The sequence below is a fragment of the Lygodium microphyllum genome, chromosome 2 (genome assembly GCF_053477565.2).
Source record: "Lygodium microphyllum isolate KBCC chromosome 2, Lygodium_microphyllum_v1.1.10, whole genome shotgun sequence".
NCBI classification, from domain to species: Eukaryota; Viridiplantae; Streptophyta; class Polypodiopsida; order Schizaeales; family Lygodiaceae; genus Lygodium; species Lygodium microphyllum.
This window is the reverse complement of record NC_141136.1, coordinates 161261444-161289010: the sequence shown is the minus strand read 5'-3', so window position 1 is coordinate 161289010 and position 27567 is coordinate 161261444. Positions and strand designations below refer to the sequence as shown.

Sequence of the window (27567 nt, the reverse complement as noted above, 5' to 3'; positions counted from 1 at the left end):
TGTCACATCCTTCTCCACAATAAATCTATGTTGCTAATTTTATGCTATGGAAAGCAATAGATTTGCAAGGGGTCTAGGACGAGAGAAGAAAGGTGAGTGGTCACTCTTGGGAAGTGTAAAGACTTGGTATGGAGGGTTTTGTTGGATGATGTTAGCTTGTAAAGTTGGTACAATGACATTGTCCAAAGGAGTTTTGATGTAGTAACGCTTGATGCTTCCATAATTTGTTGTAGTTAAGGTGAGGGGTTGCAATGCTAGTGCAAAGGGAGTGAGGTTCACAAGGAAAGGTTCACATCCTACATCACAAATGGCAATTAGTTGCAAAATGGTATCTTTTGTTTGAAGTGGCAAAAGTGACATGTAAAAAAATATTATGTCTAAGAATTTCGATTCATCATACAAAATGAAGGTTAAAAATGCATCAAACTGCTACATTTAGATTTTACATATTAATATTATGTGTGGATAGACATCAATGGCTATCTTATTATGTGGTTAACACATGAGACTTATGCCCAAACTTTGATGAACATACTATTTTGGAAGGGGAATAATACCTCAATTGGGCTCTTATTGTAGAAGAAATCATTTGCCTTTGCTAGATTGGTAGATAAAGAAGTTGGTATGGAGGGATTACCATTGGCATTGTTTTGAATCAAAACACCTTATTGAAATAGCATTGCCAAGGCCTGTAAAATTGTGAGCATAAAATGGGTAGAGGGTAATAAAAACAAACCAAAAATATTCAAGGTATACTCTCTCGTTATTTGATTATCTATAAGCTATTATAAGCACCTCAAAGGTCTTTGTAGGGACAAAGTCTTGGCCATTAGAAGACTCATATGAGGGCAGCAAGAAAGATGGCTTTTTCGATCTTGTCAAGAAATAACTCCATAACATATGTAACGTTGCATCCTCCTAAGCTACGGCCAACAAGAATCACTTGAAGATCAAAAAATGGATTGTGTGATCATCAAAATTAATCACATCAGTAGCTTCTTGTGTTTCTCTTGATCTGGTAGAGAATGTTTATTACATTGAGATATGATGCTTGGTTCCAGTTATTAGCAAAATAGGTTGCATAAAAATCTTACTCAAAGAAATCAAAGTGTGAGTGTGTGTAGACAACAAGCCTAATGATTAAAAGGGTTAATGGCATGGCGTATCTAATTTAGATGAAAGAGTCTACCTTCTAGCATCAGCACAAGTGGTTTGAGCTCTTGAACTTCACTTTTGCTACTTGAAAGACATCCCTTTTCAGGAGGAATTGTAATGATGGTTGTAATGAAGGGGACCTAAAAGAGAGAAAGAGAAGGAAGAAGACTGCAGAAGAGAGAGAAGAAGAGAGCAGAGGAGAGAGAAAGACTAGGAGAAGAGAGAGAAAGATAGGAAAAGAGAGAGAAAGAGAGAGAAAGAGGGGAGAGAGAGAGGGGAAGCCATGGGAGGTGAAGGTGAAGGTGAGGAGACAGATTTGTATTTATCAAATGGTGCCCTAATCAGGTCCTTGTACACCTTAAATACCCCATTAGTGTAACCAGGTATTCGCATGTGCTAATCTCGTGTAAGACCCTCTAATCCCCATTCTTTACATTCCATCACGATGACCCGGAAGGTTTTTGCCCTCAAAAACAAAAAGAGGACTTATTGGTATGGCTAGGTGGGGGGTGAAATCTTGTGGAATAGTGGCCTACAAGCATGTATGCAGTGTGAGAATGAGGGAAGAAGGTAAGTCAGTACAAGGATAGGCACCAATTCCAAACAAGAAGGGCTGGACAACATTGGATAGCATGCTATCTCAAACCAACCTTGCAGTGGAAAATTGATCATAACTTGCCAAGGGCAACTCCAACGAGACGTTATGCATGTCAAAACAATGCTCGTTGAGCATACTTTCAACCCAAGTAGGTCATGCATGGGTGCAATTAATGCAAGCCCAAAACTGTTCGAAAACAAATGGCTATATATTGCAAAACAGGCCCAATCATGCTGTCCCGATCAGGCCTGCAATGGAAAACTGATCATAACTTGCCATGGGCAACTCCAAACGAGACGTTTTGCATGTCAAAATGAAGATCATTGAGTATACTTTCAGCCCAAGTAGGTCATGCATGGCTGCAATTAATGTAGGCCCAAAACTATTCGAAAACATATGGTTGTCTACTACAAATCATGCCCAAATCGAGTTGTTCTTTAGCCAAGGTTGCCACCTCAAGGTGAGGGGACTGCACTAGGGGAGTTCTGATGTAGATAGAGCTTTTTTTGACCCTTGTGATCAAATGGATAACCTGCATGGTAAGTATCACTAGCAAACAGGTCATCCATGCAAGCATGATTCTCTATACTACCACCGGGGTCAAATGGAAAGTGGTTATCCTTTCCATGCATTGGGCTACCATCCACAAGTAAAGCTAGAATGGTCAGTACCACTAGCTGTTGCATCAAGTCTGCCATAAGCATCATATGATTAAGCTCCGTCTGCGCTTGGATGCTGTCAATAACACATGGGGCTGCATAAGCTGAAAAGTGTATTGCATCAACCCTTATATGTGACATGTGTACAGACTGAAGGGTCTCCTGAAAGGACATGTTTTCTTGATCCGTAATATGAGCATGATCTTTAAGATCTACATGATCTTCTTTCTTGAATGAAAGTTTGTTTTGCTTTGGACCCACATCAAAATGGCCTTCAGCAAGATCCATCCTATCCTTGGCATAATGATATTCCAATACAAATAGGAGTTTTGCATTATGTGCTCTACATTTGTCTTGATGATCACAAGATATTGGCTTAGCACATCGATAACATAAGCCCGCAGCATGCAGTTCCTGTATCGTATCACTAGTAAGGTGTCTAATGCATTTAGCCTTAGATAGCAATCTACACACATGCTCATCACCACTGGTTAGCTTAGTAATAGTTCTGACATGTTGCTCATAGTCATCTTGTTGCTCGTGTACAACAAATGGCTGCCAATGACCATAATGCTCATGCTGTCCATATGGAGGGTCATACCAATGTGGCTGCTGCTCATAATGATACTCATGATGTCCATACTACATTTGGTGATAATAGCCCTACTGCTCATGTACGTCTATTTGCTGCTGACTATTACCAAAACTTTGGTCATATTGTTGCCCATAAACATGTTGCCCAAGATTGCATGATGACTGTCCAACATGACTACATTGGGGTCCTTGCATCCTAGACTGACCATAAATATGATGAGTGGCAAGTCCATGAGCATATGTATCGGTATGATGCTGGTCATAATCACTGGCTTGCTACTCCTGCATTGCATAAGAAACTCCATATGCATACTGCTGAAAATATTCACAATCATCATATGCACGTTGACCATAAGTAGGCACATGCAAATGGTCATGGTACTCATAATGTCTGTGAGAATGCCCATACATGCCTTGTTGACCAAAATGTCCATGGGTGCCATACTACCCATGCATTACATGTGGGCCAAACTGATTATTAGGGCCTTGTTGCCCAAAATTTCCATGCTGCCTATGCAATACATGCGAACCAAACTGAACATTGGGGCCTTGCTACCCAAAATTGCCATGTGCATGCTGCCCATGTGCACCTGTATTAGGGCCTTGCTACCCAAAATTTGCATTTTGCCCTTGCATATAGCTTCCACTACGCGAGGAGCTACTATCCCAAGGATGGTCTGGAAGGGTTCGTCATGGGCGAGGGGAGGATGAGCTCATCATGTTGTATAGAGGGATCGCCCAACTCATAGGCGCTATGGGGAAAACCATGGGTGCTACCGGTCATGGGTGAGGGGAGGATGAGCTCATCATGTCACGTAGAGGGATCGCCCAGCTCATAGGTGCTATGGGGAAAACCATGGGTGCTATCAAAACCTTGCTGGCCACATTCCATCTCCAAGGGGGAAAGGTGGTTGGTCTCATGGGGAGGACCATGCTCCTTGGGCTGAGCTGAGGAGGGTGAGAGGGTGGAGATGAGGGTGCCCATGTGCTCTAGGAGCAAGTCCATCTTAGCCATCATCTCGCTATGATGCTGATCTTGGTGGTTTTCCACCTCCCTATGGTGGTGTTCCAGCTCTCGATGTCGCTCATCATGATGGGTCTCATGTTGACATAGTGTGTCGTTAAGCATAGCAAAATGGTCCGTCTTGGGGACCCCTTCTTCAATCATATCTTCATGATCCTCTTGGACAGAGCTAGGATCATTCATAGAGGCACAAGAGTCCCTTATTTCATGCTAGAAGTCCTCTTGGGCCTTTGCTTTTCCCTTGTGGCCTGCCATCCTAAGTGCAGTCCACTAGACCCCTGTTACAGAAATGGCAATATCTTGAGCTAGGAAGCTCTGATCACTGAAATTTCTAATTCAAATTAAAGCGCTCTTGATCCCCTCTACAAGGCTATGTAAAAATATCTCTGACAGTAAATGATCAGGGCTTTGTTGTAATTGACTTTTGTGGGCTAACTGTTGCCTGTCCCACAGTACCTCTGAGCACAAAATTGGGCGTATCTCCCAAATCTTAGGGCAGAATGGGGATATTTTTGGCTTAGATCAAAGGGGATGATACCCTCTTTGAATGGAGCTATGGTTTTTGTGCTCAGTCACACAAGAAGGCTTTGTTGTAATTGACTTTTGTCAGTAGTTCCTTGAGTCTTCATCCCTGCAATACTTTGCAACTTCCATGCATCACTGTGTATGGGAACCATTCCCAATATGAACCAAGTCTTTGTTGATTAGGGCTAATACATTGCCAACAAGAGCATAACCTTACTCGACATTACATCTCAAGACCAATCATGAGCATCATTACCAAGATTGCCAATCAAAGGCATAGCCATACCCCGTGAGTACCATTGCCACTTACATAAACATCTTCATACTAGCATAAGCATATAAGTGCCACTATCAAGAGAATCAAAGTGCCAAGCCTTTTGTTACTTCAGAATCCTAAGCTACATATGCTTGCTGCTGCAAAAATGTCACAAGTCAAGTAGTATGTCAGGAGGCAAAATTGTTCTTGCAGAAGGGAGGATCAACCCCAACTTGTGAAGCAAGACAATGAAAGTGGAGTCAGCAAGATGTGTGATACTGTCTTTTCAGCACTCCTCGCGTGCAATAATTGTGCCCTTGCTTGCCTTGACATGAATTATATCTGTCCCAAATGCTTCTAGAAACTCTAAAATGAGTTTCCACCCCATGTACAACAACTATTTCTCTCCTCCAACTTATTCACAGGAAATCTACCATTTGCTCTTTCTAACTTGAGCAACTTGGCTACATTGAATGTCAATGGTAATCAACTGTCAAGCAACCTTCCTAATATATTTGCTGAGTTAGAGCTTTTGACCACCCTGGATCTGTCAAACAATGACTTGGATGCTGTCCGTCAAAAAGGTTTGAATCCTTGTGTTGAAGCTCCAGCTTCAAAGCATTGACCTGAGTAATGGACTCTTGCAACTCTTCTTTCTAATGAATCCACTTCTGTCCAAGCATCATTGGAAGTTGCTTATCTAATAATGCACATGAGGAGGAGGAGGAGGCTGACGAATTTCCAATTCAGATCATCACACGTTTTGGCCATGGCTGCTGCTGCTGCTACTGCTGCAAGGGCCTAGAACACAGAAGCCACTGGGGCATTGGAATGTTTCACCACTGGGCATCCCACAGTCCATCAGGATGGACAAGATAATGATTATGGCAGAGAAGGAACAGCTAGCATGCAGAGTACATGTTCAGGGTAAGGCATAAGGGCCTGCTCGAAAAGCACTCCTTTGTACCTAGGACGGCAAGGCGGAAGAGCTCTAACAAAAAAGAGTATCTGAAAGGGATTATAGTGTACATTGAAATCATCAAATCCTTTCTGTCGTCAGATGAAAATGGAGCCTAGCCAGATCTGTACATACTCTGGTGTATTGGATTGTGCCATCAAAACAGTGAAGGTAGAGGGTCCCATGGCAATGTACAAGGGCTTTGTACCGACAGTAATGAGGTAGGGCCCATACGCAGTAGTTCTGTTCGTGACTCTAGAGGAAGTTCTATGCATACGGCATCTAAAGTTAATACACCATCAAATGAAAGCTCATCTCCCTACAGGTCCACTTCACATCATCCTTCTTCATCACTTTGCAGGTCTCAAAGTTGAAAACAAGCTACCATTTTTGTCTCCTTGCATCCAGATTTGGCCAAGCCTCCTACCATAGCTCTTGTGTGTCTTCCAAGAAAGCTGCCATCTCTCCCTGTGTACCTGAAAAGTAGGGTTTATTGTTGGAAAATGAGACTAGATTTGAGGGAAAGAAGAGAGAAAGGAAGGATCAAGAACTAAGCTCTGATACCAACTGTAATGAAGGGGACCTAAAAGAGAGAGAGAGAAGGAAGAAGATTGCATAAGAGAGAATAAGAGAGCAGAGGAGAGAGAAAGACTAGGAGAAGAGAGAGAAAGATAGGAAAAGAGCGAAAGAGAGAGAAAGAGGGGAGAGAGAGAGAGGGGAAGCCATGGGAGCTGAAGGTGAAGGTGAGGAGACAAATTTGTATTTATCAAATGGTGCCCTAATTAGGTCCTTGTACACCTTAAATACACCATCAGTGTAATCGGGTATTCACATGTGCTAACCCCGTGTAAGACCTCTAATCCCCATTCTTTACAATGGTGCGTTGCATATGGAGGGTTCTCAATGAGAGAGAGAGGGTGCATTATGTCAAGGATTGACATCCATTTGCCGAAATCATAGTGCAACCAGTTCTAATCTTGTCACTTGTTGATAATTATGCAAGGACAGGAAAAATGCTTGATTTACACAAAATTTTGTGAGGTAGCTCAAGATGGAAGAATATGAAACCGACATCTTGGCAAGAGCAATCATGCGAGTTCAATTAGTGGTGTGTTAGGACTTGTAAGTCCGAATTCCAAAACCCTACCAACACTACGTTCAGTAAACAACTTGGAGCGGAAGGCCCATGCCGCTAAAAATGAATTCTAACCTACACTAATATGTGGATGTAACAAAAGGAATTATGACAATGCGATTAAATTAAGTGACTCAGTAATTAGGATTAATAGTTGGTTATAACAATGCCAAGCGTCGTTACTTATCAATATTCACCAATCACAGTGATCATTTGCAGGGAGGCTAGCAAGGTAGTCCGTGAGAGGCTTGACAAAGTCAGCGAGGGAAGTGACGGTGTCTGCGACCACTTTGTTGTTGCCGTTGGAGGTGAGGTCGAGGGTGGTGACAGTGCTGCCATAGCCTCGGAGGAAGGTGGCGATCTTGTACCAGCCCCAGGCTCCGTGCCCGAGCCCATGCACCAGCACAAAATGGTGACCGTCGGCAGGATTTGCTGCAGGGCTTCCTCCTGCTACGGCTATCTGGGATACCGGCAGGTGATGAATGTCAACTATACTAATAAGTGTGTTTAGCAAGCACTCGGGCTGATCAGGAGTTGACTAGGATCAATGGGAATTAGTCGATGAAGTCGATGATGAGTGATAAGGATCTACGTTGTGAATATGCAGGTAAGGTACTCACGAAACTGTTTATGATGCAAAGCGTGAAGATCAAGGGGAGGAGTGGATGACGTTAGGCCATTTGAGAGACAGAGAGAGAGAGAGAGAGAGAGAGAGAGATGTGGCTAAGCCTGCTCGGGGGACCTGCTTGATCGCCTTATGAATATATAATTGCAGCCTTGCAGGCAGAGAGAGAGAGAGAGAGAGAAGGGGGGTAGAGTCAACCTGCCGGACCATGCCGTATAGTCCGTCTACTACATGAATAAGGCCAATGACAGGGACGTGATGAGAAACGTGAATGATCCCTGCAGGTGGCATAGACATTTTGTGTGACTGCTTCGATGTGCATTGTGGCGACCGAGGCATCTAAATCTTCCAAGTTCCCACCTGATCGGGTTCGGCAATTTGTGGGTCAACTCCCCTTGGTTTGTGATGGCTGGTCAAACTCTTCTTTATCCAAATTCCAGGAACCAGGCCGAGCCTCAGCGCTATGTACCACGGGGTGGGGAGAGTCGGGATCAACGGTCGAGGGCGAGTGTGGGTCGCGGGGATGATTTGGGCCGCTCCTTTTTGGCTAAAGTAAACTTGTCCACAAAAGTAAACCTAGCCCCACATGTAAACCCAACCCGCCATAAAGGTGGGTCGTTAGAAAAAGTGGGTTGTTAGAAAAGGTGGCGGGTCACGCATCACGTGGATGGGGCCCGCGATTTTTGCCGAGGCACATTGCATGGGACAGGGTAATCACGACAACGGAAAGGGATACGACAAATTCAATGGATATGGTGGGGCTTAGGTCATATGCAAGGCAAAGCAAAGTTCAAAGCTATAATCAACATGTGCCCTGTTAGGCTCCTAAATAAAGTTTTCTCTTCCAATGACAAAATCATCCAATGTAACTCATGTTTTGAATTAGCAAGAGATAATAGCATTTGCAAACTAACCTATGTTAAAAATGAATGGAGGAACTTACTAACTTGCATAGGTTTTTGGAGAATAAACATGTAAACTTAATGAAAATGTATGACATGGGAATACAGTTACTATATTATGTATGTGAAAAAACAAAACCCAGATTAGAATATGTCAATTGTTTGCATTGATTAAATATCACATTTTTTTCCCCAACAAAAAAACTTCCTCAAAAATGAATGCCCTCTCTAATCTCAATAAGCGAAGAGTGAGATGTTTTCATTGACAAGTTTTTAATCCACGACTTAAGCCAAGGATGTATCACCTTTTTGCACATAATGTCCTCTTTAACAGCAAATTCTAGGTTGCTAGTAGTGAAAGAGAAGTATCCTTATGCAACATGTCAAGCAATTGACTATTAAGTAATACATTCTTAAGTTAGAGTTGTAAATTCCTTATCCTCATCTTCTTTTTGCGACATATAAAGAGCCATATGCATTCATTATAAAATACCAAATATTGTGTCAATGTGCTAATGTTTGAATGAAGGTTCTTACTCAACCTCTCTATTTGTTACCAATGATATTCTTAAGATAAGCATATTGAGATTTATAAAAAATTATCAACTTTGGAAGCCAATAGAAGTTTACAACCTCTTCATTGTGACCATCTCTTCCAAAGGTCTTTAGAGGTTCCTGAACTTACTTTTACAAGTATACGATACTCGTACTAAGTCCTCCCTTTATATTTTAGAATGATATGAGCATACCACTTTGCATTAAGGTACGCTCAAAAAAACATCCACCCACCCACCAACATTTATGTAGACCATACGAACAAGGGCCACACCGTTCTATTGAGCTCAAATGCGCAAATGTCTTGTTTTTGATCCACCAATCACCCCTTAGCAACCATTTAATAACCCGAGCCGAACTATATCCATTGAATTTGTCGTATTCCCTTTCGTTGTCATGATTACCCTGCCCCGTGCAATGTGCCTCGGCGAAAATCGCGGCCCCCATCCACGTGTTGTGTGACCTGCCACCTTTTCTGACAGGATTGGGTTTACTTTTGTGGATGGGTTTACTTTGGCCAAAAAGGAGCGGCGGCCCAGATCGTCCGTGCGATCCACACTCACCCTTGACCGTCGATCTTGACTCTCCCCACCCTGTGGCACATAGTGCTGAGGCAAGCCGAGCTGCAATGCTTGAAAATTGTGACACTTTCCCATGTTACCCTTTGGTCCCCTTGAGGAGGCTACAATGCTTACGGTCTCCAATAGTAAACCAATGTGAGGTTTTTGGGCTTTCAGTTTTGAAGGCACACTATACTTAATTTAATAGTGTTCACAATTTTTTTTTTTGTAGTAGATATAAAAACTTTTAACTCAATTTTAAAGGGATTTTTTAATAAAGCTATATTATTTACCACTTTTATAACTATTTTTTTAAAAGATTTCAACACTTTAAACCTTCTTCTTTAAGTTTTGAAGGTTTTCTTGAAACTTTTGCAAGTCGCTTTACATTAAACCTCGATTTTTTGTGAACACTGCACACTTAAAAGTATTTCATGGATTGGAAGACCTACCTTGGTGTCAAGATCATGTCTTTCTAAAGTAAATTTCAATGTTTCTTTCTAAACTAAATTTCAATTTTTTCTATATTATGATATAATGATAGTTCTAAATTCCAAGTTTTTCCAAATTACAATCTCTTCTTTAAATATAACGATATAAGAAAAAGTAGGATGATATCTATTATTGGAGGCCTCACCTTAACTCTTCAGAGTCTAAGGCTAGTGTGAGGCTTAAGAGTTGAGCCTTGAGCTCGAGCATAAACAAACTCTATGTCACATTTGTGATTCGAAGTGCTAGTTTTTGTAAGAAGCTGGGAATGAGGAATTTAGTGTATATTGCCATGTCACACTGACATTGGTATAAAAGGAGACGACATGTAATTTTATGTTATCTTTTTGACACATTAATACAATTATAGTCTTTCTCTCCAATCTTGCTCACAGCTTCTATGGCTTCTCCCTCTTTCCAGTCTTTCTCTCTCTTCTGTAGTCTTCTCTCTCCTCTTTCTCTCTCCCTAGTTCTCTCTCTGACAAGTGGTATCAAAGCATTGGTCTTTGATCCATTCTTTTCTTCTATTTACAGTCCTATTTTCCTCTATCAAAATCAATTTCAGACAAAAATTGTACAAGACAGTGACTAGTGGAGTGCTGCAGATCATCTACAGTTAGTAAGAGACTACATCTGGAGATATCCAAGGTCAGATATGGCGGAGGATGGCTTAAATGACAGGTCGTCACATCAAATTTTATGCAAAATTGGAGGTAATTAGGATAAAGAAGAGTTAACCAGGCTTAGTTTGGGATTAAACTATGGTTACTTTTCAAAAGAGGTCTTCCTTTCCTCTTTCTCCAAGCTTTTGCCAAGCTTTCATGGAGTTTGCAGCAAATATATTCTCCTAGCTTTCAGCCATGAGGTTTTTATAGGCATTTCATGCTGGAAACTTTCTTTACTCTTCATTCTTAACAAGTGGAGTACCATTATTGAAGGCTTTGAAGAGGCTTTAGGGAGCAAACTTTTCTTCTTCTTCTTCAAGTCTTCTTTCCAGCATCTATGGTGTTTTCAGCAACATCTCCAGGAGCACATTGCTGCTCTTGAGGAGATACAAGCAGAGTTCGGCAACCACTACACACAAGCTGCCCTTGTGATCCTGAAGGGGACACCAAAGGCAAATGCATCAGCCTAGGGCACTATAAACCCTGAGATAAATTGCACGGGAGCTGATCTAAGTGGAGAATCCTCATGCTCCCTTAGCTCATCCTTAACCATTGCAACCTCTCCTTCCAAAGCTACATTGGCAGAGGGCTATGATTTTTTTTTTTGGAGATTCAGCTTCACTTGACGGAATTTTCAGAGATTCAGGCAGATATACTTTCGAACATATCTTCATCTGACATGTCATCTCCAACACACAATATGAACCCTCGAGGCTTCCCATTTCTTACCATTGAATGCAGCAAATCTTCAGCCACAATACCCTTGCTGACTCCTTGGGGATTGACTTCAACAATTTGATGCCCACTTTTGACGGCAACAGGCTTATTAGCAAGAATGCTTTTCAAACGGTCTAGTAGTTTCTTTGATTGCCAGGAGTTCATCGAGCAGTATTCCGAAATCATTAAGTTCAAGGAGCATAGTCAAGCCTGTGGGAGTAAAGCTAGAGAGGAGGTTCATCAAGCAGTACTCCGACATCATCAAGTTCAATAGGTGGAGGGGTGTGCAGAAGAACAACTGGTAAGTCATCAATCAAAGTTGGCACATTCTGTTCTCAATGATGTTTGGGTCTCTGTGACATCTGGAAGCGAAGACTACTCTTTCAAGCACATGTGAAAGAACCAGTATGAAGAGAACCTGTTTTGATTCGAAGATGATAGGTTTGAGTTGGATATGCTTAGAGAATCTACTATTGTTACCATAAAACACCTGGAAGAAATGATGGAAATGATATAGCAAAATGGCAAGCAGCAAAAGCAATTACAGTTGGAGTGTTTGATAGCTCTGCATATGCGGTGCATTGAATGCATCTATGGTGATTGATTTGAAGTGGTCAATAGTTTGAGGAAGCATTTGCCACTTGTTTTACCCATCATATTGAGCCGTCTTAAGGTAACACAACTTGGCTCTTCATAAGTAGACTGCAGGAGGAGTGAGAATGGTTTCTTTTGGTGTGAATGGTTTGGATGCACAATTATCTACTTCATAAGCACCTGATGTATGTCTCAACTACACGCCTGTGCAGAGTGTGATCACTATGATCAAGTAATGCAATTGAAGCTTCCTCAACAGCGGAAGAAGCATTAACTAAGGCAACTTTAACTTCCACTTTTGACAACCTCTCCTGCAGATTTGAGATCTCACACTCTATCTTCTGCATCAACATCATCTTGAACGTCTTCACAACCAGATTCAGTAGCACTTCATTTTCCTCATCAACAATCTGATTGTTGCTGGTCATTTTTCCTTGGGACACAGGCTTGATCTCAGAAGGAATCCAATTCGATGATCTTCAGAGTGACTTCACGGAAGGTTTATAGGGCGAGGAATTGAAGCAACAACAAAGATTCAAGTTGCCTTTTGTGCTCATCTAGCTCACCGTGCATTTAGAGCAGCTTCATTGTAATGTTCACTTGCACCCAGGAGCATGCCTTCAACTCCATTTTCATCATCATCCACTAAATTTCTCCTTGTCATCATAGATCTGCCATCTCTCCCATGATAAGAACCAGTTGGAGAAAGCACGGTATCGACAGTGGGGAATTACTGACTCGATTAAGAAACATTTTGAGTTCATCAAGGACTGCATCGGGACTGCATTACTAGATGTTAGGGGTGGGACACTTATTTCTTACGAGGGCAGAGTTCAGCTTCTGGAGATTGCCCAAGTTTCTGATGAGCATGTTGGCTGTGTATTCATAAGGGCTCAAATTGAATCCATCTCTCACTCCAGTCACAATGCAAGAATATGCAATGTTGGATTTGCAATCGGTACCATGACCAACTTCCCCTTCCACTCAGGGTGCTACATTAGCAGTTGTTCCATTGCGAGAAGTTTCAGGCTGATGCCTTGAAAAACATCAGGATCAACTCTAAGAATCACAGTCTTATCTACTAATTGTGACTTCAACTCAAGTGTCTCCTCGTGCTTCAGATTTCAGAAAGGAAGTATATGGCATAGTTGGAGGTATGGAAACCAATCAAAATCTACATTAAGAAGCCCTGTAGGATCTCTTCGCGGACAGGAAGTGCTCGATAAATCTCTAAAGTTGTAGAAGCCATCATAATACCTGTGTTTAAGACCTGGAGGAACAAACACAGACGGAGTGTCTGGGAGAGACCCATTGGCAACGTAGGCCCAGGTGAAATGGGGTGCAGAATATCTGCTGGTCTCTCTCTTGATGGGGTGTAGAATATCGTCTCTCTCTCGTTGTCTCTCTGACAAGATAATCGAAGGGGAACTACTGAGGTAAGGTGCAGTAGTATCTCTCCAACGACTGGGATCCACAAACTGAAGTAGCAATTGAGGAAAGAATGGAGAGTTTATAGTCAAAGTTTGATGATTAGAATGATGGGATCAGCATGATCAGCAACATCAAGTGCTTTCATACAGAGGTGACATAAGAGAAGTCAAGGACCATGTTCATCTTTGGCACATCATATGGTGGTGCATACATTGTGGACCTTTCACAACTTGTATTCTCTACAGTGTCTCAAACTGTGAAGGATTTCCAGTCAGTTTTTGGAGATCAAGTAGCATATGCATCAGAACTTGTTCTTTGGGCTTCAAATGAAATGACAAACTTAATGTTGGCTACTTTTCACAGAGTTGGAAACAGGAGGAGATGGTCTACCAGCTTCACATCTTTGTTCAGAGGGTCTATCTCCAATGTTTTTTTTTAATGTCCAGTTCTGCAAGATCCAGATCAGCAGTTTCAATGTATGCTTGTGCTCTTCTGTATAAAGCTTTAACATTCTGTGAGTCCATCTCAAGCACTTTACTACATCCTTTTGCAGCTTCCTTGTAGTCTCTCAGCTTTAACTTACGGGCAGCATTGTTAAGATAGCAGCTCACTTTAACAGTTTTGGCTTGCTTCTTTTGTTCATTTGAGAAAGAACTGTCATATTCAATATACTTCACTGCCTTCTCATATTTCTTGGAAGCCCTGGCATACTTCCCAAGCTTGTACAGTGCATTTCCATGAACCAGCTTGGTGGAAGAGTTTCCAAGCATCTCCACAATTGACAGAGCCATGTCATGTTTGGTCAATTCATAATCAGACTCTTGGTAAGTCAAGGTTGTGGAAGAGTTTTCACAAGAAGGAGCCTTTGGAAATGGATCCCCATAAGCATCTTGTGCCACAGGTGATGACTGGCTATTTTTCAGAGCAACATTTGCACACCTAGGTGAAATCCCAGCCTTTGCCTTTGTGTTTTGTCTCAGTGGAGCTCCTTGAGACAGTATCCACCTTGACCTCATTGACCTTGCAAGGTCTCAACTTCTTTGAACCCTCAAAGGTAAGTCCATCTCTAGAAGGGTCCAAGCTGTGTGAAAGGGGGTAGACAAGTAATGCAGCCTTGCTGATGCTCATCAAACAATAAGATTTTGAAAGCAACTTGACTACAATGGCAGTTGAGATCAATAGCTTCTGCTCTATTGAACAAGGTTGGCTTCAAACACAAGCTAATATTGACAAACTTGGAGTTTTAGTTGATCGGTGTATTGTTCTTATGAAGGCGGGCATAGAAAAAAGAGCAAGGCTTGAATCAAATGCTTATGCTTATGGCCAACATATATATGTTGATGGTACACACTATGATTTGCATGCATCTTATGAATATGAATAGCAACAACATGCAAATGAATATGAGCAGTATGCAAGGACATCTGGACAGCATGTTAATGCTTATAAACATGATGTACCATGTCATAATGCAGAGTATCATTCCATTGAACCTTGGCAGCAGAATGGCTATTATGGACAACATGCTTATGCTTATGAGCATCCACCTCTTCAGCAACATAGTTATGATTATACTTGTGAAGCTCTCTTAGTTGAGCAACCCAATTCTTATGGACATGACAATAATGGTCATGTTTATCAGTACTCTTCTAGCTTGATCAGCAGCAAGTTCATAACTACCATGGTACTTCATATCCCAATCAGTTCATACCTCATGATTACCCAAATGTAATGATGAGTTCTTTTCCAAGTGCTGATGAAGAAGAAGAGAACAATGAGCAAGCTGAACAACAAGATTTGGATAATGAACAACATGATCAACAAGAGGATGAGCAAGAAGACCAAGAAGATGTACAAGAAGGGAACAATGAAGAGCAAGATGTACAAGCTGATGGCATCTTCGTTGATGAATCACATGAGGCACTTACAGATGTAGATGATTATGCTGAAGGTTTTAGACTCTTAGAGAAACCTCTTGATGATATTCTTGAGCATCAATTTACACTTAATCAAGGTTTACAATAGCCATTGAACGCATTTGATAATGAGTACCTTGATCATGGTTATGATGACTGGCACATGTCCGATGATGATATAATACATGATTTGGGCATACATGAATATGAAGATGGCATTGTGCTTCCCTATGATTCATGAGATTATGGATGTGATTATGGACTTGATTATGGGGATACTTCATCGTATCCATTTGATCCGGGTGGATTGGAGTATGTGGTTGAGGGGCATTCTATTCTCTTGGACAATCATTATGATGGAATATCTTTAGATCCAGGAGATTTTGAGCAGGATTTTGCACCTTCATTAGGCCAACGTCCATATTGGGGTTCAAAATCTTCATCTTTGAGAGGTTTATTTGGCTGAAAATTAGTCCATTTATCTCTTGTTCTACTGCAGTCAGTTTCTAGACAGCTTACTGTTTTGATTCGACTTCAATTTTGGTTTGATTACAAAATAAGGATATCTATATGGGTTGCAAGTATGTCCAATGAGTTTTATTTTGACTCATAGCACACTTGATTTGGATATGCCCATCACAAGATATCTCCATTTTACTACAGCAGGTTCTGTAGTAGACAACAAGCTGTCTATTTCTTGCAGGTGTCCTTTCTTGGAGTTATGATGGTTTAGTTTTCAGTATTATTATTTCAAAACGGATGCTCATATGGCCTATTCACTTTTCCACTTATGATCCTCTCCATTACTTAGTACAAACTAGTGCTTTTCCTATTTTTTGTAGCCCTTGTATCAGAGTAGAACTCTATTTCATCTATCATTTTCTAGTCTTTCAGGTTTGTTTTTTAGGACAAAAACTTTTGGGAAGGGATGGATTGTAAGAAGCTGGGAATGAGGAATTTAGTGTGTATTGCCATGTCACACTGACATTAGTATAAAAGGAGAGGACATGTAATTTTATGTTATCTTTTTGACACATTAATACAATTACAATCTTTCTCTCCCATCTTGCTCACAACTTCTATGGCTTCTCCCTTGTTCCAGTCTTTCTCTCTCTTCTGCAGTCTTCTCTCTCCTCTTTCTCTCTCCCTAGTTCTCTCTCTAACAGTTTTCACATGAGCTCCTAACCATGTCATCTATTTAAGTTGCACTTTTTGCTATGAAAGTTATGGGGACATATCTAAGCTCCATTCTAAGTGTCTAGCTTTCTTTTATTGGGTTCTCAATTCTCTCATGTTGACATGCAAATATTAGGATGGATATATTATAGATCGCCTTTTTTATGAGTTTCCCAAAGGTAATGTCCACAAAGGATATCTATTTACATTATCAACTAAAAACTGCAAACTTTGAGTTCCAACTTTCTTGTATCAATTTCTTATTAGACTTTTTCATTGATTAATCTTGGAAATTATTGGTAGATTTATCACAATGTAAACAAACTACAAGAACATGGTATGAGCCTCTCTTAGTGTCTTTTAATAGATTTGATATTTATAGAGAAGCCTAAGCTTCGAGCAAAAGTTATGTGAGGAGTCTTAAACTTTTTGGGGTGCATTCTATAGACTTGTCATGGTGTAAGGTGTCAATTGGGAAGAGCAAGCTTGATTTTGGTTTTCTATAAGAACACTAAAGGTAGTCTTCAAATTTTAGCTTTGCTTAATCCTATTCTATTTTTTCTACATCTATTTGCCATTTTCATATCTAAAAATGATCAATTCCAAGTTTTCGTCCCTATCCTTCAAAATTTGAGGTCTCCTTTGGAAAAGTTTCAATTCATTTCATATGAAACCTCAAATTTCCATGAACATTGATTGACAGCCAAATCCCAATCTTCAAGAAATTTTGAAGCTTGTGATTTGTAAGTTTTTATTGGCTTATTGTTTAATTTACTATGAATTTGTGCTATATTAGAGGTTGTATAAATTATTGCTTGTTTGATTGGTTTAGTTGTTAGAGTTCCACAATTTCACAATTTTAACTATTTTTTTGTGTATATCCTTGACGTACAATTTCTTCATGCTAATTAAGCATTTATAAACCTTGGAAATTTTTAAATATGAAAAGAGAATATGAACTTTTTCAACCAAGGTACTAAGGCTTCCATGTGGGAGGATGATGTGAGAAAAATAGCAACCTTAGATGGACCTTAGATATCACAATCAAGTCACCAAGTTGCCATGTGGTAGGATGACTTGAAACAACTCAATGCCATCTCGCATATGTGTACATACCACAACCAAGGTTCCAATGCTCATGGAAATACCACAAGTGATGCCATCATTCATGGAAAGTTCATGAGAGGGAAGCAATGATGGAATGTGAAATAGATAGTGTAATACAAGAGGATTGAGAGAGAAGCACATGAGAGATTTTAGTGGATATAATGAATGATACTATTTTTCTTTGTTATATTCACTTATATATGACTATAGAGTGCATACTTACGCAATGGATGCTTGTCCAGCTATTGACCATCAGTCTTCACTCCAATAGCCTCCCACTTAAGTCCAACACACCTTATAGGAGTATAAGAAGAAAGTGAAGATACTAGGCAATGCCCATTAGCATTCAATAGTGCGCAATATGCTTTGAAGGCAAACTCTATGCAAAACCCTCTGAAGGCAAACTCTTTGTGAGGAGACTTGTATGGTTATCATTTGTATGGACCTTGACAAGATCAATGCACTTTTTCTCAAACACCTCCATGATGGAGTGATACATTACCTCAATGTCCTTCATCTTTCCATGAAAGATAGGATTATGTGCTGATTGAATGACACTTTAATGATCACAATGCAAAGTAGCCATCTCTCTTATAATATCCAAGCCTCCCCCTAGATATATTGCAAGCCGTAGTGGGGCAATAACATAATTAGCCTCAGTGGTAGATAAAGTCATACGTGGCTATAATTGAAAGGTCTAAGAGACTACACCACTTGTGAAAGTGATGATAAAATGTGTAGAATATCTTCTAAAGTCTACACTCCCTAAAAAATCAACATCTACATATCTAAGAATAGATTCATCCTTCCTTCCAAAGCATATGCACATAGATCTAGTGCCATTCAAGTATTGAGTGATACTCTTTACTACCTCTTACAGTGCTTCTTGTCTTGGTTTGCCACATAATTGCTAATCACTCCTATTGCATAGGCAATACTTGGAATTGTAGTAACCACGTCATACATCAAGCTACCAATTTTGGATGCGTAAGGAACTTTGGCTATTTCATCAATTTGGTCATCTAACTTCAAGCTATTCTCTTGGCTAAGTTTCAAATATGGAGGTAATGAGACACTGCTTGACTTTCCCCTTTCCATATTGAAATAATCTAATATCTTCCCAATGTATTTCTTTTGAGACAAAAGGATACTCGATTTGTCTTTATCATGCTTTATATGCAAACATTCCTTAAGTCCTTCATATCAAATGTTTCATGAAACCTTTTCTTTTGTGCATCCATATAAATGATTGACTTCCATCAGCATGTCATCCACTAGAGAATCAAGATCATAAGGCTACCATTCCTAGCCTCCTTCCTACCCTTCCTAGTATATAGATACTAGTCACCCTTGAGATTGTAGAAAAATATTAAACTAGCATGATATAATTCCTTGAAGCTTGTTTCAAACCATATAAGCTCTTATGTGGCTTACACATGAAAATAGTACCTTGTGTTCCACAACAAACTTTTAGGTTGTTATATCTAAATGTCCTCATGCAAATCTCCATGAAAGAAAGTTGTCTTTGCATCCATCTAAATAAGCTACATGTCTTTCTTGGCAACCAATGCAAGTGTTGTGCAAAGGGTGCTCATAGTAACTATTGGTGCCGATATCTCATCAAAGTCAATCTCCTTCTCTTGCTTAAGTCCCTTGGCCACCAATCTTACCTTATACTTAGGCAATGTATCAGATGGAGATACCTACAACTTGTAGAGCTAGTGCATAGTAATCCATGTCTATCCTTAGGCAAAGAAACTAACTTGCAAATATTTTTTCATGAGGGAATCCATCTATGGTTGTATAGCCTCCTTCCACTTATGGCTATCATCCCTAGTCAAAGGATTAGCATAACAAGAAGGATCTTCACAATCCAGAATCATGACATAGTCCAAAGATGGAATGTATCTATCTGGTGGTATAAAGATCCTCCCAGATCATCATAAAAGTGGCTCAAAAATTAGAGCATGTGGTGCTTCCACCTTCCCATTGTGTAAAACATGAGGCATTCCTATGGTACTCTCACCTCAATATAGCTAGTTGTCCAAGCCATGCATCATGTGGAATATTTCGTATATACTATTCATGTGTTGGTTGTCCATCCTCATAAAACACTATCGTGTGGATCTCAACAATTTTAATGAATTTCATGTGCATTCTATCCTAATTAAAAATGATATCATGGCTATATAATACCTTCTTAAACTCAAGATACCATATGCAATATCCCATTTCTTTTGAATCTCAATATCTTAGGATGTTATACTTCATGGAGATAGGATCAATCTTACTTTGCTTGTCCTTAGGTAATTGTATAAATGCTTCACATCATGTAAGTGATTATAACTAGGCCTCTTTCTAGATCTTAACTCTTTAGAAATTTTCCATCTAATGGTTTAGTAGGAGACTTATTGATCAAGTGCACTACTATCTTTACAACTTTTGTTCAAAATCCATTAGTGGGACTAGCATTAGTGACACTAACATTAGAAGACTTATTGATCAAGTGCACTACTCTCTTTTCAGCTTCAATCCAAAACCTATTAGTGAGATTAGCATTAGAGATCATATTATAGACCCTTTCCTAAATGGCCCTATTCATATTATTAGCCACATCATTTTGAGCAAGATTTTTAGGAGAGCTATCAACTCTATGCTTCTCCAAAAGTTTGTAAAGGTATGAGAAGTGTATTCACCACCATTGTTACTTCTTAAGCACTTAAGCTTTTCTCTTGATTGATGATTGATTCTTTACAAATGCTAAGGACTTTAAAAATGCATCTATCACATTATCCTTCTTATTTTGAAGAGGGTAAGTTCAAAACTTCCTAGTGGCATCATCTATGAAAGTGACAAAATATGAAGCTCCACCCAATGAGACCATGGGTATATGCCACAAAAAACATAGTTGCAAATCTTTTGGGTAATATTTCATCTTAGAAGAAATCTTTAAGAAGATTTCCTAAAACTCTGATTGCTTTTCATATGCTTTTGCAAACATTACATTTTTTAGTCAACATTTTTAAAAAATAAAGTGACATTTCTCATTTTTAAAACTTTTACCATCCTGGTTATATTTTTAAATAGCTTATTTTTGAAATATGTTAGAAAATAAATAATAAGAGAAAAATCAAATTTTATAAGGATACAAAACTTACAAAATATTGTGAAGTCCTATTTAAGGATGGCAACATAATTTACTAATGGTCGATAAACTCTTAGTAACTTAAAAATCATGAAGATTTCAACATCTAGAAATAAAATAAACTAAGAAATATAAATCATCATAATAAGTACACACTTGCATTGTCTTTATCTTAAGTCAAATCGATTGTGTCACTACTTTCTACCCATTCATCCAATCAATTGGATGATCCATCCTTCTTACTGGTATCCAAACTAAGATTGCTTTCATCTAAATATAGACCATGCTTTTCCACATTCTAAACTTTGCTTCCAATGCATCTATTTCTCTTGGGTTTTTTGTGATCATCTTTTTAGAAATGAGGGATTTTCTCTTTTTCAATTTAAATAGTTGACTTTCTTAGATATCCAATCTTTATAATGGAGAAACTATATACTAGTATATCTACCTCATCAAGTTTGAATGTATTTATGTATGGAATTAAATTGAAATGTACTTGAACTTAAATCATAGGAGGGTAGTTTGGTAATCATATAAGGATTTGATCCTATCCATTACTATTAGTGCTACTTGCGAGTGTGTGGATTTAGGTGACCAGGTGATCCCTAGGTTTACCTTGCAAGCAAAGCATCCAATCTCATCCCATGAGGATCGGCCTATGGTTTCATAAATGACACAACTACGGTCTCTAGTAACAGTCTAACATCAAGGTAAGATAGTTGCTATTATGGAAGCCGTTAGAAACTCAAAGCTGCCAAGCACTACACTTGGTTCAATGAGAGTGAGAAATGAGGGGGGATTGAGCATCAATCTACCCATCCATAAGACATGGTCTCACATCAGCCTCCTAAATTAATGCTTAGTAGGTCCTAAGACTCAACCCTAGGATAGTCACACTTTTCAGCCCTTTTCTAAACTTTAGAAAAAACCATTCAGCTAACTAGGTCCACCCAATTGTAGGATGGTTTTGCTAGAAAGATCATCCACCCACTTTCCATTAATAACATGGTGCATTTTTAGTTATCTAAGCAAGCATACTACTCACGCTATGAAATACATAAAAATAGCTTTTTAAATTAATCTTTACATAGGGTTCATTGTCACGTTCTTAAATACAAACACCAATATAATTCTTTAAAAAATATGATAATGCATATTATTGTCATTATTACAATTTCTTCAAAGAGCAAACCAACCTAAAAATTGGGTTGCTAACCTACCATGTTCATCCTAGGCCTTCTAATGCTATACCACATTGAGCTCATATAGGTTTTCTCCTTTATCTTAGGATTGAGATCAAGATTATAACCTTAGACTAGAGCCTTAATGATTCTCACCCATCGTAAAGGAGGACCTTCTTATACAGAGGACCATATGTACCTAAGCAGTGGTCGCCCACCTTAGGTAGTTTATATCCAACTCTAGGTGAAGAGTATCCTAGGTGTAGCCTTGGGGATAGCATCATGCCTCAATTTTGTCGACCTATTGAAGGCACGAGCATTATTAGAATCTTTTCATCAGTTAAGACAACTAAAATCAATCAAACAGATAATCAATAGTGAAAGGTGAGAAGGATCGAAGCTTGCACGCGAGCTATGGCGGGAGAGCAAGAGCAAGAAAGAGAGAGACAAGAAATGGGAACTCCAACAGTCACAATGTGTGACCGGGCCTTCCTTTATTTACTAGTCACTAAAAAATGAATGTAAAGAATAAAGTGACGTGACGGGCGCCCGCCACCTGCAGTGTGCAATGGCGGGTACTGTCAGTGTAGTAATACACGGGGCGGCACGGCGGAGGCGCCTTTACCCCAACAAATAGCTAGTCTTTTCTTAAAAAGGGTTTTTTTAATTAATGGAAATTTTAGTATTTTTTATTTAACCAATGAAATGCAACTCATGATTTTGGGTTTAACTTTATGTATGTGAACACACATTTATGAAACTAAGATGTCTACATTGATTTTTTATCAACTTGAAAAATATCAAAAGAGAAACTTACAATATATTATATACTTTTTACTAATTATGAAAAATATAAGCGGCATGATTTCATGCATAATCTATAAGAAAAATAGTTTTTCTAATAAGATTTCTAGGCTATGATAAAAAAATACTATTTTATTAATATTTAATAATATTTTAAAAGCTTATATAAGAGTTTAATCATTTAAAAATAAAAATTTAACATTTTAAATTATTATAGGATTAAAATATAATTTTTTCTTCTTAGATATTTTAAATTAATTTTATTACATTTTATATATAATTAAGTTCTTATATTATAATTTAATTTTTAAATCAATTTTCTATTTATCTAAGTCTCTTTTAGTTTTTACTTACTTCATTATAATTTTGCATTATATATACAAGTTAAAGTATATTTTTAAAATTTAAATGATCAATTTTAGATATATTTTAATATATTTTTCACTATGTTTTCTAATTTAATAATTTAGCAATAATTCAAAAGTTAAGAGAGATAAGGTGAGTTATAATTGCAATTTGTGAGAATTTTAACTATTAAAATTTGAGCAATACTAAAAATTTAAGATGTTTTTAAAAAATATACATGTCATATCCATGGTTGTATTCTCGATGTTTTGGTCAATCCATAGTCCTGTCGCATCAACGCCCTTGTGTGGGGCCATGGTAACTGAGAAACAATGTTAAAAAGAAAACAAATGGGTGCTATCTCCTCGTTTGTGAAAGTTACCTTGCCTTTCATTAATCTCATTCTTTTACTCTTGTGTTAGCTCTCATTCTCACTGTCTTAAGAATAATCTTCTCTTAAATGTGAGTTGAATTTGTGAAGAGAGGGCCCTCCTTTAAATAGTCTTTCTAGTTGGGGGTGTGCCTTTATTTGATTGATCCATTAAAGGGGTTTTTTTTCTTTGTTACCTACGAGGGAACTTTTGTTTTTATGTTGAGGTTTAGAAGGAAGAAAAAATCCTATAGAGCAAGGCAATCTTTTTTTGTTCTTTTCTTCCCAAGATTTTTTTTTTTTGGGGGGGGGGGGGGGAGGCAGCGGGGGTGGTTATGAACCTTCATGGAACTTCCAACAGTAACTTGTCATGAGTCATAGAAGCATTAATGGAAAGGCACACTATATATATATATATATAAAGAATTCTTTATATTCATAACATAGAAAGATACAATATTGATACACATCTCAAGACTACACACTTGTGATGCGGCACATATAAGGGTTCATCATTAAGCTTAGGGAATAGGGTAAAAAATAATGAACCCTTTGGATTTTTTGTTTGTAGATAGGTGGGCGAATGTTTGGCTAATCAATGGTGAAGAGTTTAGAAAATTGGGCAAATACTAAGAGAAATCTTGTTTTAAGCTATTTTTCACAAAATTTATGTTAAAATATGCAAATTTTTGTATATACGGGCTATTTTTAAAATTGTAAGCCTAAAAATTTATCCAAATGACCAAGAAAACCTCTGAAAAATAGCCCGTACGACTAAAATTTTCCCCTAACTTTTACCCTACTAGGAAATTACATGTAAAAGCACAACCCAAGCAAAGCTTTGAGTGACCTACAACTCCCTATATAGGTGCATTTGTGGAAAACCTCATGGTATACCTTCAAAGCCCTTATCCTTACACTCATCCCTGCTCAATGGATTGTTGTCCTCAAAAATTGATTTTCTTGACTCATTTCAAGGTCTTACACCTCATTCTATTAAGCTACTTAGTGTCTACAGGTCTTGGACTTGACTCATCAGTAGGGTCTTAAGGCAACCTTTTCTATCAAGCTAGTTAATGTTTATGGTACTACTACTCCGAGATCTTAACAAAGATTTTCTTATCAAGCTGGTGAGTGTCTACCCTCTAGAATATTATTATTATTATTTTTTCATCTAGTCCACCCTCGACTCAATTCCATTTGAGGAGTGGATACTTCAAAGGCATAACTTTATTTGGCTTGGCTCTTATGACTTTGCATGCCAAGCTTTGTATGCGTGATCCCAAGTGGTCATGCTATTGGGGTCAAGGCATGGTGGCTCAATTGTTGTTGTGTTTTGTTACACCTTAAGGGAGGTAGTCCTTCGGTTTGCTCCTTGTGTAGTTCCTCTCTTCCTTTGCACCTTTGCCTTGGGCCTTGAGGACTTGGGTCTCTTAGTTTGGTTGCCAATATGCTTTCCTTCATTGCCAAGTCAAGTACTTGGGCTATCTTCCTTGGTCTCTTTGCCGGATCTTGCTTGCTTGCCTTGCTTAGACAAACTAGTTGGTTTAGTCTACCTTTTCACAAGAAAGGTGCAATCTTGGTGTATGTCACCTCTTTGTTCTTAGCTTCATTTGGAGTTGAAGTTCTTTGAGGGGTATGGACTAAGTTGTTGCAATTATATGGGATTCTTGGTATCAAAAGTAGAGGTATTAGGTGGGGTCTGGGGTGATGCCCATGTTTGAAGTACTTGGCGCAATCACGGATTCATAGGATTAAGATGACGACTCCTTACACTACATGTAGCCTAAAATCCAAGATCTCAATCATTGTTAGAATTGAGTATGGTCCCAAAGGGTTTCATACCCAAATACATTCACCTTAAGAGTAAGTTGGAGAGTTTTCCAAGGCTCAACTAGCAAGGTTCCCTTCCATAGCATTAAGTTACCTTGGTTGGACCATATTGTGAGCACTCCCTCATGCTCTCCCTGCTGAGGCTTCATCATAAGTGTTTACCTCCTCAAGTCTAAGGGCATAGCTAATGACTCCATTATTGAAATGCACTTGGTTCCTACTTTGGTCTGATTCTGCTAGGATGGAGTGTGGGTTTACTTCATTCTTAGCCACAAGCTTAGCTTGGGAATTTTTGTAGACATCCTCATTCTCATCTCTCAACTTGGCTCTAGTGGCCTACCTCTGTTTCTTGGAATTTGGTTCGCTTTCTTCTCCTCCTCCTCATCCTCTTTCCTTCTTTTTTTTAGCCTTCTTTGCATAGATCTATCTTATGCTCCTCTTCTTCCTTCTCTTTCTTCTCTGAGTCTAACTCTTCTCCTATCTTCTCTTCCTTGGCCTTTATACATGGATCTAACTTATCTCATTCAGCTCTTCTAACTCAACTTTCTCTTGCCTCTCATATTTTTCTTTTGGCTTTTTAGCTCTCCACACTCTCTTAACTAAGTTGGGTCCTTTGACTCTTTCTACATGCTCATTCTTCTTCCTAGCTTTCTTCTTGTTTTCTTCTACTTGTTTCTTCTCATCTTGGTCTATCTTCTCCTTCTTACTCATCTTCTTTGCTAGCTCTATCTTTTCTTCCATCTCTTTTGTTCTCCTTTCTTGTCTCATCTTCTCTATGGCTCCATATAACAAATCTTTTTCTTCTTCTTTCCTATTATCTTCTTCTATCTCTTTCCATATTCTCATGATTCTCTCCTTCAACTCTCTTTCTAGCTGATCATCATTGAATGTATTAGGGTGGATTGCTTGTTGGGGTTTAGGTTGTCAGGTACAATGAGTTCTAAGAGCAAGACTGAGCTCATCCTCCCTCTTCTCTTCTTCTTTAGTTTGTCAGGGGATGAGGTGTTCTAATATCATCATCGAGCTCATCCACTCCCTTCTTTTCTTTTAACTCTTCTACCTTTTCTTATAAATCATTTTTATTCTATTTTTCATCACCTATCTCATTTTCTAAGGTTGAAGTGTTAGCTCCATGTATCGGATGCCCTACCCAAGGTAGTTTCTCCCCTCCTCGTAGTATGAATTTCCAAATGCTAGTCTTTAATCTAGAGCTAATTAGAGCCTCAATTTTCTTAAAAAAGCCTTGAAAAAAAATATTGTAGCAAATTTTAAGCCCATAGAAGAACTATTGGAAGCTAAAAAATGGAAGTATGCAAAGGTGCATGACATAAATCTCATGAGGACTCAAACGATAAGCTTACCAATGAAAATTTGAAGATAAAGCCTCAAATACCAAAGAAAAATGGATTAACTTGGATTTTGATGCTAAATTAGATGGAGCTAGTATACTATTGAAATGAACTAGCCTAAAATAAATTAAAGTAATAATAAATTCAAAAAATAACAATTGAATCAACAAGCCATAGCCATGCCATAGATGAAAATATATTAAATCAACAACACAATGAAGCCATAGCTAGATGATATCACATGTACAATGAGAATCTTGGATGAGAGGCTAGTGTAAGAAATCCACCTCTTGCTATGGTGGGCATTGAGTATTCACTCTCATTGTTGGTGTGGGGAAGGCAATAACCCTCAAGCTCCAAGAAAATGGACAAGTTAACACATGTGCTAAAAACATGTTTACAATAACAAAACTCTTGCCTTTTATACTCTGGTCCCAATTAATCTAAATTCTCCTAATCTAAAGGGGTACAAAAATTATTTTATTATAGTCTATCCCTAGTAACCCAAAAGTTTTGTCCTCAAAACTTGAAGACGAAAAATGCAAATGAATGGTAGAAATGAATAGAGAAGGTCCAATATTGGAGTAGCCTTCTCGAAGCCTCATCGAGATCAAACAATGAATTTCTAAAATTCTGTCCTAAATAGGGTAGCTATAGAAAATGGCCTATAACTTTGAATAGACATGTTAGATTGGTGCATATGAGGTACAAAAATGAAGTATACTTTAGTAGGTATCCATCCATGCCTTCAAAATACAATGTTGACGTTAGTAGGCCAATTATTTTGAATACATAAACTTTATACAGTAAGCTGACCACTATTCAATGGGCTAGTATCTTCTTAGAAAAGCCATAGAAATTATTCCAAATATGAAGCATAGTGCCAAGAAGATTATTCC

General features: G+C 38.7%; 2 pseudogenes; both read right to left on the bottom strand.

The window, feature by feature from the left end:
- Window positions 1-39: 39 nt before the first annotated feature.
- Window positions 40-9642, bottom strand: LOC148040553 (putative methylesterase 11, chloroplastic; annotated as a pseudogene).
- Window positions 9643-13858: 4216 nt separating this feature from the next.
- Window positions 13859-14458, bottom strand: LOC148040552 (70 kDa peptidyl-prolyl isomerase pseudogene; annotated as a pseudogene).
- Between the last annotated feature and the right edge of the window lie 13109 nt (window positions 14459-27567).